At 42.8% G+C, this 14579-nt stretch overlaps 2 pseudogenes; one reads left to right on the forward strand and one right to left on the reverse strand.

Annotated features, from left to right (window-relative positions):
• The first annotated feature begins 901 nt into the window (after window positions 1-901).
• Window positions 902-4467, forward strand: LOC101829054 (annotated as a pseudogene).
• A 47-nt stretch (window positions 4468-4514) lies between these two features.
• Window positions 4515-6900, reverse strand: LOC121136391 (annotated as a pseudogene).
• Between the last annotated feature and the right edge of the window lie 7679 nt (window positions 6901-14579).

Raw genomic sequence — 14579 nt, forward strand, 5'->3', positions numbered from 1 at the left:
CCTTGCCTGTTCTGTCTTTCTGTTCTTCTGTCATAAAAGAGAGATCCAAAATTCACAGAGACACATTCCATGTCCCCATTTACATTTTAACCTTTCCGTATCTGCTCATTACACAATTTTTTTTTTTTTTTTGGTTTTACAAGACAAGGTTTCTCGGTATTGTTTTGGAGGCTGTCGGTCCAGCCTGGCCTCGAACTCACAAAGATCCGCCTGCTTCTGCCTCCCGAGGGCTGGGATTAAAGGCTTGCGCCACCACCGCCTGGCTCATTACACAATTTCTAAGGATATAAATGTACTGGTTTTTTTCCCCTTTCCTTAGAGTATAGAAAACAGTGATTCCACTGACTTTCTTTCCTTTATATTTAAAATTATATTATGATTATATATTTACACCTGTTTTTTGCTTCTTCTAAAACATTACTTAATATATTCCTAAAATGACAGTCTGAACATTAGCTGAAAATTGGGAAAATTAGATTTGTTTATGTGGATGGCAGAAACACTGAGAGGTCTCAACAATTCACAACAAACTACAGAAAATCCAAAGAGCTCATAGCGGGAAAAATAGTATTCTGAATGGATGAAGAAAAGTGTTAATTCTACATTATTGTACTTTTATTTTGAAATTATTCAGTAATTTTAATAAACTTGCTACGTTTCAGGCATGAAAGTTCATCTATATAGTTTCTTTGAAAATCGTGGCTATATTCAGGTTACTTGTTATTACATATGCCATTATGCATAGAATCATACATTGCAAACGGAGTAAGTAAAAAAATCTCTCTTGGGAGCGCGCGGCGCTGAGGCAGCGGCAGCGGGAAGGGGCCGGGCGGCGGGGCAGGCGGGAGGCTGGCTCCAGGGGGCGGGGGCCGGGGCCCGGGCCAGCTCGTGCGGGGGTATGATGACCCGGCGGCGGGCCCCGGATCGCGTCTCCTCCGCTGCCTCCTCGCGGTGGCCCCGACTCGCGGCTGAGAACTAACTACACACACTGGCGGTGTGGCATCACAGCTGCAGGTGTTTTCCCCCCCCCCTCAGTGTCTTCTGCAGTGCGAAGAAACTGAAAATAGAGCCCTCTGGCTGGGATGTTTCAGGACAGAGCAGCAACGACAAATATTATACCCACAGCAAAACCCTCCCAGCTACACAAGGGCAAGCCAGCTCCTCTCACCAGGTAGCAAATTTCAATATTCCTGCTTACGACCAGAGCCTCATCCTCCCAGCTCCTGCAGTGGAGCATATTGTGGTAACAGCTGCTGATAGCTCAGGCAGTGCCGCTACCGCAACCTTCCAAAGCAGCCAGACCCTGACTCACAGGAGCAACGTTTCTTTGCTTGAGCCATATCAAAAATGTGGATTGAAAAGAAAAGGTGAGGAAGTGGACAGCAACGGTAGTGTGTAGATCATAGAAGAACATCCCCCTCTCATGCTGCAGAACAGAACTGTTGGTGGGTGCTGCTGCCACAACCACCACTGAGACCACGAAGAGTAGCAGTTCTAGCGGAGAAGGGGATTACCAACTGGTCCAACGTGAGATCCTTTGCTCTGAAGTCTTGGAGTTCCTAGGCCGAGGGACTTTTGGACAGGTGGCAAAGTGCTGGAAGCGGAGCACCAAGGAAATCGTGGCTATCAAGATCTTGAAGAACCACCCCTCTTATGCCAGACAAGGACAGATTGAAGTGAGCAGTGAAAATGCTGACGAGTATAATTTTGTCCGTTCTTACGAGTGTTTTCAGCACAAGAATCATACCTGCCTTGTGTTTGAGATGTTGGAGCAGAACTTGTATGATTTCCTAAAGCAGAACAAGTTCAGCCCACTGCCACTCAAGTACATCAGACCAGTCTTGCAGCAGGTGGCCACAGCAGAGCCCTGATGAAGCTGAAGAGTCTGATTCATGCTGACCTGAAACCTGAAAACATAATGCTGGTTGATCCAGTTCGCCAACCCTACCGAGTGAAAGTCATTGACTTCGGTTCTGCTAGTCACGTTTCCAACGCTGTGTGTTCAACCTACCTGCAGTCACGCTACTACAGAGCCCCTGAAATTATTCTTGGATTACCATTCTGTGACGCTATTGACATGTGGTCACTGGGCTGTGTAATCGCTGAGCTGTTCCTGGGATGGCCTCTTTATCCTGGTGCTTCAGAGTATGATCAGATTCGTTATATTTCACAAATACAAGGCCTGCCAGCTGAGTATCTGCTCAGTGCCGGAACAAAAACAACCAGGTTCTTCAACAGAGATCCTAATCTGGGATACCCACTGTGGAGGCTTAAGACACCCGAAGAACATGAATTGGAGACTGGAATAAAGTCAAAAGAAGCTGGAAGTACATTTTTAACTGTTTAGATGACATGGCTCAGGTAAATATGCCTACAGACTTAGAGGGAACAGACATGTTGGCAGAGAAGGCAGACCCGAGAGAATACATTGATCTCTTAAAGAAAATGCTGACGATTGATGCAGATAAGAGAATCACTCCTCTGAAAACTCTTAACCATCAGTTTGTGACAATGACTCACCTTCTGGATCTTCCACACAGTAACCATGTTGTCTTGTTTCCAGAACATGGAGATCTGCAAGCAGAGGGTTCACATGTATGACACAGCCAGTGTTCTAGCATCCAGTTCTACTACAGCAGCTGCTACTCTTCCTCTGGCTAACTCAGATGTCTCACTGCTAAATTACCAATCGGCTTTGTACCCATCATCTGCTGCACCAGTTCCTGCAGTTGCCAGCAAGGTGTTTCTTTACAGCCTGGCACCACCCAGATCTGTACTCAGTCAGATCTGTTCCAACAAACGTTTATAGTATGCCCACCTGCTTTTCAGACTGTACTACAAGCAACAACAAAACATTCTGGATTCCCTGTGAGGATGGATAATGCTGTGCCAATTGTACCCCAGGCGCCTGCTGCTCAGCCACTACAGATACAGCCAGGAGTACTTACTCAGGGAAGCTGTCACCACTAATGGTAGCAACTCTCCACCCTCAAGTAGCCACCATCACACCGCAGTATGCGGTGCCCTTTACCCTGAGCTGCGCAGCAGGCCGGCCGGCGCTGGTTGAACAGACTGCTGCTGTACTGCAAGCCTGACCTGGAGGAACACAACAAATTCTCCTACCTTCAACTTGGCAGCAGTTGCCTGGGTTAGCTCTGCACAACTCTGTCCAGCCTACTGCAGTGATTTCAGAGGCTACGGGGAGTAGTCAGCAGCTGGCAGACTGGAGGAATGCCCACTCTCATGGCAACCAGTGCAGCACTATCATGTAGCAGCCATCTTTGCTGACTAACCATGTGACATTGGCCACTGCTCAGCCTCTGAGTGTTGGTGTTGCCCATGTTGTCAGACAACAGCAATCTAGTTCCCTCCCTTCAAAGAAGAATAAGCAATCTGCTCCAGTCTCGTCCAAATCCTCTCTGGAAGTTCTGCCTTCCCAAGTTTATTCTCTAGTTGGGAGCAGTCCTCTGCATACCACATCTTCTTCTAATTCCCTAGTCCCTGTCCAAGATCAGCATCAGCCAATCATCATTCCAGATACCCCAGCCCTCCTGTGAGTGTCATCACTATCCGCAGTGACACTGATGAAAAAGAGGAAAACAAATAATAAGCCCAATAGCTCTGGCCTGAAGGTGAGGTCTAATGTCATCAGTTATGTTACTGTCAATGACTCTCCAGATTCTGACTCTTCCCTGAGCAGCCCATATTCCACAGACACTCTGAGTGCTCTCCGGGGCAACAGTGGGTCACTTCTGGAAAGACCTGGCAGAACTGCCACAGATGGTACTGGCACCCGTACCATCATTGTGCCTCCGTTGAAAACGCAGCTTGGCGACTGCACTGTAGCAACCCGGGCCTCAGGTAAGACCAAGCCAGTGGCCTCAGTGAGTGGGCAGTCATCTGGATGCGGTATCACCCCCACAGGGTACCGAGCTCAACGAGGGGGGACCAGCGCGGTGCAGCCACTCAACCTTAGCCAGAACCAGCAGTCATCGTCAGCTCCAACCTCGCAGGAAAGAAGCAGCAGCCCTGCTCCCCGCAGACAGCAGGCATTTGTGGCCCCGCTCTCCCAAGCCCTCTATGCCTTCCAGCATGGCAGCCCACTGCACTCGACAGGGCATCCACACTTGGCCGCAGCCCCTGCTCACCTGCCAAGCCAGTCTCACCTGTATACGTATGCTGCTCCCATTTCTGCTGCTGCACTGGGCTCCACAAGTTCCATTGCTCGTCTCTTCTCCCCCCCCCCAGGGATCCTCAGGGCACACTACAGCTTATACCACCCACCCTAGCACGCTGGTGCACCAGGTTCCTGTCAGTGTTGGGCCTAGCCTCCTCACTTCTGCCAGCGTGGCCCCTGCTCAGTACCAGTTTGCCACTCAGTCCTACATTGGGTCCTCGAGAGGCTCAACAATTTACACTGGATACCCACTGAGTCCTACCAAGATCAGTCAGTATTCTTATTTGTAGTTGAGCACCAGGGAGGCTTCATGCTGCCTGCCACTGGTCCTGAGTCCTTAATGGACTCTGGTGAGCACCTCCATTATCTTCTCTTGAAAGTTCCTAGCCAGCAGCTCATTCTGCAGAGGCCCACTGAAGCAGAGGCTTTTCTCTAGGGAACCATTCTCAGTGTTGACTGCATTGTTGTAGTATCCCAAGTCTGCCCTATTTTTTAATTCTTTATTCTTATGACAGCATTTTTGGACTTTGGAAGAGCTCAGAAGCCCATCTTCAGCAGTTACCAAGGAAGAGCTATCATTCTGAATCTACCCTCTGATGTACATTCTATCTCTTTGACTTGATTTCCAGAGATGCTTTTAAAAACAAGTGGCACCTGTATTTACTTAACTTTGTTTTATTAAGATTGCTGGTCAGAGGAAAAATGCTGATAGAAGGATTTGAAATCTTGTAACAGATGAGAAAAAGTAATTACTTTTTGTTTGTCTAAAAACCAAGACTTCTTGCCTTTTATTTTAAAAGTAGCTTACATAAGGCTGTACTTTTCCTGTCAGGCACTTCTCCTCAAAAGTTGATCTTTGCTAATGGCACATTGAAACTTAAGTGATTTAGTTATTTTTCATGTTATGTTTCCTTATTGGATAGTTATTAGTACTTTTGGCAAAAGTGGCTAAGTACTGAGATGTTTGCAGTTGCTTTTGTGTTCATGACAGAGTGGTGTTAAAAAGGCAGCCCACCACTTGCTGGACCTCAGTGTGAGAGGATCTATGCCCACCAAGGATTCTTTTTAAATAAAGCACCATGAATTCTTTCTTAGATTATTTTTTTAAGTTCTCTTTCTCTCTGTGATTCAACTTAAATTCTCCTACTAGAAAAGGCAGTGTGGTGGATTTTTTGTTGTTTTTTGTTTGTTTTGTATACAATAGATACTGGCACTGGTGAGCTTTGCCTAAGATTTCTATGAATTTTCAATAGTATGCCTCTGTTTTCCTCATCTCCCCCTTCTGTTTCATGTGACTTATTTGAGGGGAAAGCTAAAGAAACTAAAACCAGATAAGTTGTGTATAGCCTTTCTACTTTAAAGTAGCTTCCTTTGTATGCCAACAGCAGGTTAAAAGCTCTCTTATTAAGACTTATATAATAAGTGCGTGTAGGAACTGCAAAAAAATTTTAAAAATTTATTACCGAATTTAAAACTATTTTACAAGTTTTGTAATGGTGGTGTTTTAATATTTTGCATAATTAAATATGTACATATTGATTAGAAAAATATAACAATTTTTCCTCTAACCCAAAACGTTATTTGTAATCAACTGTGTAGTGATTACACTTGAATTGTGTATTTAGTGTGTATCTGATCCTCCAGTGTTACCCCAGAGATGAACTGTGTCTCCATTGTATTTAAGCCAAAATGAACTGATACTTGTTGGAATGTATGTGAACTAATTGCAATTATATTAGAGCATATTACTGTAGTGCTGAGTGAGCAGGGGCATTGCCTGCAAGGAGAGGAGACCCTTGGGATTGTTTTGCACAGGTGTGTCTGGTGAGGAGTTGTTCAGTGTGTGTCCTTTCATTCCCCCTCTCCTCTCTTCCCTTATTGTATGCCTTATATGATAATGTAGTGGTTAATAGAGTTTACAGTGAGCTTGCCTTAGGATGGACCAGCAAGCCCCAGTGAACCCCAAACTGTTCACTGGGATTTAACAGAACAGGTTTAGTAGCTGTGTTGTGTAAATGCATTGTTCTCAGTCTCCCTGCCAACAGCGAAAAATCAAAACAGCAGCTTTCCTTCTTTTTTTCTCACTTAAACTGGAAACACCTTTACTGATAGTTAGGACAGTTACACACACATACAAAGAAATACAAGACAATGACATGTAGAATTGTAGCACATGGACTAATAATATTCTCACCCTCATCATCTCCTTCAGTATTATCTGCCCCAACCCCCTCATATTCCTTCTCTAGGGCAGCCATGTCTTCACGGGGCTCAGAGAACTCCCCCTCCCCTCATGCCCTCACCCACACACTGGTGCACAAAGACACTTGTGATCTAGGTGAGCCCAGGCCCTAGCGATGGCTGTGGTGTTGCTCAGCATGCACACAGCCCTCTGGACCTTGGCCAGATTTCCACCAGGTACCGCAATGGGAGGCTGGTAATTAATGCCAACTAAAGCCAGTGGGGCACCAGTCCAAAAACTGGATAGTATGCTTGGTCTTGATGGTGGCAATAGTATTGACATCTTTGGGAACCACATGACCACGGTACAGCAGGCAGTACGCCATGTATTTACCGTGGCGAGGGTCACATTTCACCATCTGGTTGGCTGGCTGAAAGCAAGCACTGGTGATCTCTGCTACTGTCAGCTGCTCATGGAGCCGCTCTCCTTCTCCACTGCCTCTTCTGTCCGCTCCATTTTGGATCCTTAGCTGAGCTCTCATGGAGGCATTCCCCTATGAGGCTTCTCACTGTGCCTCACTGCCTGGCTCCTGTAAGAGGTCAGGAAGCAGGTGAGAGTAATGAAGCCAGTACCTAATATGCATATTTGAAAGTATGTGCAATCACGTAGGATGGGATTTCTTTTCCTCTTTTCCCCTGTGGTAGTCTTTGCTGCACATAAATAGTAAACTATTTGCTTGTTTTTTTAAAGGCATATAACAGATGTGTTTATACCAAAGAGCCTGTTGTATTGCTTAACATGTCCCCATACTATGAGGAGGGTTTTGCAGAACTGTTGGTGACAAGAAACTCACAGAAAGGCTTCTGAGTCAGTGAGTAATATTAAAAAGAAACCAAAGCCTCTTGAATCACCAAGGTTTTTGAGGTTTCTTTGTAACAGCTTGTATATTCTTGGGGCCCTTCAAGCTGTGAAATTGTCCTAGTATTCAACTCCTCCATGAATTTGGGTCAAGTTGAAGGTACTGAGGATGAGGACATTCCTGCCCATGAAGGATTTGTGGGGAGAAGCTACAGATGTGTTCCACCTGAATTGAAAATTATATTTGAGTGATAATTCTAGGATTGGTTCTGTATAGAGATGGTGTCAGGGAGGTGCAGGATGGAGATGGGAGATTTCAAGGAGCCTGGTCAGCAAGCTCTGAACCAGGTGAAACACTGAGGAGCTGTCGACGAATTTGGAGTTCTTCATCATGGGGAGTAAGGGTTTCCAGGGCGGGGCAGGTAGTCAGTACAACCTGCCAGGAGCGTGATCTATTTTCTCTCTCTTCTTTAATCATTATATTAAGCTGTGCATTCAGCAGTCTGTTGGTTGAGATAACCACGAATTTGTGTAGTTTGTCACTAGTGTTAAACAGTTTAAGTCAGTGTGTTTGTGATCTTTGTCTCCTTTTCCCCAAGCATTCTGGTTTTCTTGTTTAAATATAGTTCTAGTTTCTAGTTGGAACATTTTTGTACCTTATCTTTCCTCTACAAGGGACAAAATTTACTATTTTTGTAGGAATGAGATGCGGAGGGGGGGAACAAACCAACCCTACCCTGCCACCACTTATAATAAGCAGTTTCTGAAGATGGGAGTCTTAAGTCCATGGGAAAAGAGTGTCCAAGCATGTATCATCACCTCTAACATCAGGCTAGTAGTGTGACTTACAGACTTTGAGGTTCAGTCTGCAAACTGACATTTTATACTTCCTAAGATAACTGACCTCTCTGCTGAGTGGTTTTACAGTCATTCTGTCCTGGGGCTTTAACATTGACTGCCCTGCTGACATGGAGTAGCTGACCTGGGTCAGCATTGTCCAACCTTGGATCAGCTTTAAAGCCTCTCTTAGAACTTGCATTTCTGTCTTCTCCCTTTCCAGATGAGAGGAAATGGAAAGGGCTGCATAGAGCCTCGCAGGCACACCAGAACATGTAATCACTTCAGAGTTCCCAGTCATTCCTGGGAGTTGACTAGCATTGTCTTGTTCAGCTGAAATGCCAACCCCAGGGATAAGAATCCCATTTCAAACAATTCTGGCCATTCAGAGCCTGCTTTTGTGGTTGCTCATCCACCATCCTCCACTAGAGGGGCTTAGCTTGACTGCCCTTGGCCAGGCAAGCACAGTAAAATCTGTGTTTTATTCTGCATTCTTATGCAGAGATCTACTAGTTGAGATAGTTTGTTTTAGAGTAGGAAATGACATTGCCTCTCAATGACAGGGATGGCCAAGCCTGCTTTGTATTTTGACTTTTTTTTAACTGATGGATGGTGCAGCATGTCTTCATGTCTCCATGGTTGTTTGTTGCTAAACTTTATACAATGTGTGGTTTCTTTCAACTTGAAAAATAATCTCACTATATGTAGCAGTACATTATGTGTACATTATATGTAATGTTAGTATTTCTGCTTTGAATCCTTGATATTGCAATGGAATTCCTACTTTATTAAATGTATTTGATATGCTTGTTACTGTGTGTGATTTAAACTTTTTTTCTTTCTCCCTTTCCTAGTTGTGTGCTTCTTTTACAGCAAGCTTCTAGAAACAGGTAGTTCTGAGAATTAGTGAGCTATGTTTGTAATGCAGGTGTACTTAGGGAGTATGTAAAATAATCATTTTAACAAAAGAAATAGCTATTTAAATTTAATGCTAACTATGGGAAAGGGTCCATTGTGTAAAACATAGTTTATCTTTGGATTCAATGTTTGTCTTTGGTTTTACAAAGTAGCTTGTGTTCTCAGTGTCTTCTACACAACGTGGTTAAAAAGTAGAGCAATTGCAATGCACCAATAAAATGGGTAAATTTTCAAAAACATCTCTTACCTGCCTTTCAATTCTTCCCTTGTCACTGACTCCTTTCTTTGCTAATTTCTTCCTTCTCTATGTACTTCATTATTCTCCAGTCATTTTCGTATCTGCTTCATATTTGATTCTTTTGGATTTCTCTCTTTTTTATGTTCTAATTAGGAAGAGCTTCTGGTGATATTTACGTACGAACTACCAGACAATGATACGGAAGAGGATCACATCCCAGTTACTACTATAATGTGTTGGGACCACTTTATGATAGTCTGAATACTAGGAATTGATTTACCTAGTGGATGTGCTACATCAAGGATGATAGGGCTGTGTATGTCCTCATAGTGCAATGAGGAGAAACAATAACCTACATGGAGGGAGTGAATGCTTATTTATATGAGTGAAATAGGAAGCATTTAATGTGTTAAGATCTTATTGAGTTTGTGACTTACAAAGCAATCAGGCATCCTGAAATAGCTGATTCATTTTTAATCTGGTGGGACTTCACTGCCAGTTTGTGCACCAGAGAGGATGCTAAACCTACATATTTGCTTAAGACATGGTGTAGAGGAGACAGTTGAAGGTTCTGTACTACTATTGTTCAAGTCAGGATGTTGCTGTTTCATACTGAGGAGACTTGGGTTCTGACTCTGGATTCCATGTCAATAGTTTTGTTTCTTGGGATTATAGACTAATTTCCAGGCAAGAAATAGGGTTTCATTAATTTTTCTCGATGTATGTTCTCAGAAAAATTGTGTGGTGACACTTCCATAAGAGGAAAGACTCAGTTTCTTGAAATGATAATACAAAAAATGTTGAAATCAAACACCACGGCACTGACACAATATGGAAGACACATCCCTTGTCAGAATTGATTAACATTCTTAGATAATACCAAATAATCTTGTGGTACACTGCTAGTTGGTAGATGTTGCTCAGCTGACAATCTATTGACTGAAACTATGTTAAAAGCAACCTGATATTCTATTTGAAATATTATCCAGAAGCAGAATTTTCTTGCTAATGTATATAGTACATTTTGTCTTGTTTTGTTTTTGGGGATTCAGATAATTCTGTTTCCTCCCAAAAGTTATTTCAGACTGTATCAGGTATGTAGTAGGTATATTAAAGCAGATCTACTTATTCTCCATACATATTTAATCTTGGAATAAGAATTGATTTAGGAAGCCTCTTTCAAATACATCCCTCATCAAGAGCAAATGTTGACATTAGTTATAGTGTTTGGATCACAGAGAAGTGCAATATCCTCATTTCAGGGTAGTTGAATATTCTTCTGTTTTAGTGTATAACAGTTTTTTCATAACTAAGTAGACAGCAATTGATCACTCATTTGAATTACATATCGTGTCCACACCCTACATCTAGTAAGAATTTAGACTGAGTTGACATTTAGGGAGCGATTTGCCATCAACAACGGTGTCCCCTTGATTCTGATTGGTATAAATATGCTTCAATGGCAGACTCCTCTTCAGGGTCAGTGCTTCCAGAACATGTGGTTTAATGTTGGTATGTAAAAGCATTTGCCAAATGCACAGAGCAATTTTTCAGCAATCCCGAAATAACTATCTGCACCAGTTATCTGTGAAAGTAAATGTATGTGAGGCTGTGTTTTTGCTTTTTGTGTATTTTATTTCCATATTGAGTGTCAGTTTTGTGTGTGTGTGTGTGTATGTGTGTGTGTGCATGTGTGTGTGTGTGTTCCAGTTCCACAAATGATACAGTACAAAAATAATTAGTTCCATTTGTGTGGGAAGGTGATGAGTATGAAAGAGGCCATAGACTGGTGCAGGCCTATAGTATGCACATATGAGAGTTGGTACATTGAATACCTATGTTCTAATAATCTTCTCAAGTGGCATCATAATGCCTTTTGTTGCAATTGTACAGTACTTTAGATATAAAAACTTTATCTGGCTAACCAAACAAGTGAAAGACCTATATCGCAAGAACTTTGAATCTTTAAAGAAAGAAATTAAAGAAGCCCTCAGAAAATGGAAAGATCTCCCATGCTCTTGGATAGGTAGGATCAATGTAGTAAAAATGGCAATCCTGCCAAAAGCAATCTACAGATTCAATGCAATTCCCATTAAAATCCCAGCACAATTCTTCACAGACCTTGAAAGAACAATAATCAATTTTGTATAGAAAAACAAAAGACCCAGGATAGCCAAAACAACCCTGTTCAACAAGGCAATGTCCGGAGGCATCACCATCCCTGACTTCAATCTCTATTATAGAGCTGTAGTCCTGAAAACAGCTTGGTATTGGCACAAAAATAGACAGGTAGACCAATGGAATCGAATTGAAAACCCTGATATTAACCCACACACGTATGAACATCTGATCTTTGACAAAGAAGCTAAAAATATACAATGGAATAAAAAAAGCATCTTCAACAAATGGTGCTGGCATAACTGGAGGCTGGCATGTAGAAGACTGCGGATTGATCCATGTCTATCGCCATGCACAAAACTTAAGTCCAAATGGATCAAAGACTTCAACATAAATCCAGCCACACTGAACCTCTTAGAAGAGAAAGTGGGTGGTACCCTTGAATGAATTGGTATAGGATATAGCTTCCTGAACATAACACCAGTAGCACAGACAGTGAGATCCACAATTAATAGATGGGACCTCCTGAAACTGAGAAGCTTCTATAAGGCAAAGGACACAGTCAGCAAGACAAAAAGGCAACCCACAGAATGGGAAAAAATATTCACTAACCCCACATCTGACAGAGGGTTGATCTCCAAAATTTAAAAGAACTCAAGAAACAAGTCTCCAAATCACCAACGGACCAATTAAAAAGTGGGCTGCAGAACTAAATAGAGAATTTTCAATAGAGGAGTCTAAAATGGCTGAGAGGCACTTGAGAAAGTGCTCAGCATCCTTAGCCATCCAGGAAATGCAAATCAAAACAACTCTGAGATACCATCTCACTCCTGTCAGAATGGCTAAAATAAAAAACACCAACAACAATTTATGCTGGAGAGGATGTGGTGAAAGGGGAACACTCCTCCATTGCTGGTGGGAGTACCAACTTGTTCAGCCACTTTGGAAATCAGTGTGGAGATTCCTCAGAAAAATGGGAATAAACCTACCACAAGACCCAGCAACTCCACTCTTAGGCATATATCCAAAAGATGCCCATTCAGACAACAAGGATGTCTGTTCCACTATGTTCATAGCAGCATTATTTGTAATAGCCAGAACTTGGAAGCAACCTAGATGCCCCTCAACCGAAGAGTAGATAGAGAAAATGTGGTACAATGGAATCCTGAGATTTGCAGGCAAATGGATGACACTAGAAGAAACCATCCTGAGTGAGGTAACCCATTCACAAAAAGAGAAACTTGGCATGTATTCTCTCATATATGGATTTTAGACATAGATATGGGGAGTGCCAGCCTACAATCCCATGGCCAGAGAGTCTGGGAAACAGAACCTTCATTCAGTGGCTGATGGAAGCAGAGGCAGACTCCCACGCCTAAGCACTGAGCTGAACTCAAGAAAGCCAGTAACAGACAGGGAGGACTGATGACCAAAGGGATTAAGACTGGGCTGGTTTAACCCCCAGAAGCAGCTGACCTGACAAGGGTTAACTCTTGAATCCCAGGCTGATGCCTGGGAATCCAGCATGGGGCTGATCAAGACCCCCTGAGTGGGGGTGTCAGTGAGGGGTCTTTGGTAGTTGACCAGTATTTATTCCTGGCATACAAATGGACATTGGGTGCCCATCCCACAACGAGAGATGCACTCTCACCCTGGACTCTTGGGGGAGGTTCTAGGCCCTGTCCTGGATGAAATGACAGACTATGGACACCCCCATGGAAGAACTCACCCTCCCTGGGGAAAGGAGGGAGTATTAGGTGGATGGTGGGAGGGGTGAGAGGAGGGAAGGGAAAGGGAGAGGGACGTGAGATTGACATGTGAAGAAACCTTGTTTCTAATTTGAATTTAAATTTAAAAATAAAAAAGTTTTAATAAAAAACTTTATCCGTTTTTAGAAGTAAAAATATGTTAACAACTCACAGTCAGGCTTAAGTCATTTGGGGATAGCAAACGTATATATTGTATGATATTTTATTGGAGGTGTAAGTCTTGAGTTTGACATGTAGTAGATTCTTGTTTCTTAGAAAGTAAAATGAGATTGTTTTGGTTCCATATAATTAACCACACATGCATGGAGCATCTAATCTTAGAGATGTTTCTATCTCTAATTAGGACCCTGGTACAAACTATAATTTCAGCATATGTAGGTGGGAGGTGCTCCTAATGAAGCCTTGATAAAGGCTTGAGTGGTGGCCTGCTGCTTACACTAAAAAGCAGAAAAAAGTCTTCTGATGGCACAGATTTCAGTCTTTAGACAAGTAGACCAAAGCGTTTTGTTGGTTAATGTCCTCTTCTGTAAGATGATTCCACTGTGACCCCTGGCATGCAGTTTCTTTCTTATAGTCTCTGAGAGCATTACCAACTGTAAGATTGATTGCATGGTGTGTCACCTTTGAACCTTGGGTCAAGATGACACATGTTCTTTCTGTACCAATGTGTGAGTCATAATATTTCATAGAGAGAGTTCTTGGGTATTGTTAATGGCTTTGTTTCTGAAACTTCTGGACCCTCATCCAGCTAAGATTCAGGTTCTATTTCATTATTAAATTAATGGGTATGGTATCTCTAAGTTGGGACATTGTTACTTCCTCTCGTGAAGTGTCTAAGTGTTTTGGAAATTAATATCCTATACAACAGGAAAAAAACTAATATCAATGCAGTGTTTGAAGCTGGAGAACATATTTTTGGCAAGAATTTCCTAAGATGATATGTGACTACCTGGGGTTATTGTGGTAGGCAACTGCTGGGAGTGCTTTACTCCGCAGAGGGCACACTGAGTAGACCTAGATTAAAAGCAACTTGGCATTCTACTCTAGTTGAAATACTACCCTGAACTGTTCAAGACCCTCCTGAATGTGGATGTCAGTTTAGATGTCTGGTTAATCTATGGGAACTCTGGTAATCAATCAGTATTTATCCCTAGTAGACAAAGGGAATTTGGGAGCTCACTTCACATAAAAGGATATCCCCTCTGCCTAGAAACATGGGGAGGGCCTAGGCCCTGCTCCAAATGATATAACAAACTTTGAAGATTCCCCTATAGAAAGTCTCACCCTCCCTGGGGAGCTGAAAGGGGATCTTATAGGGGATGAGGGACAGGGCAGGAGGGAAGGAAGAGAGAACTGGTATGAACATGCAAAACAAGCTTGTTTCTAATTTAAATTTTAAAAAGGAAAAAAAGAAATACTCTCCTGAAAAAGAATTGTCTTGAGGCTTAATTGGCTTTCTTGTCATGAATTGTAATGAAGGGC

Source organism: Mesocricetus auratus, unplaced genomic scaffold (assembly GCF_017639785.1).
Source record: "Mesocricetus auratus isolate SY011 unplaced genomic scaffold, BCM_Maur_2.0 Super-Scaffold_100081, whole genome shotgun sequence".
Taxonomy (NCBI): Eukaryota; Metazoa; Chordata; class Mammalia; order Rodentia; family Cricetidae; genus Mesocricetus; species Mesocricetus auratus.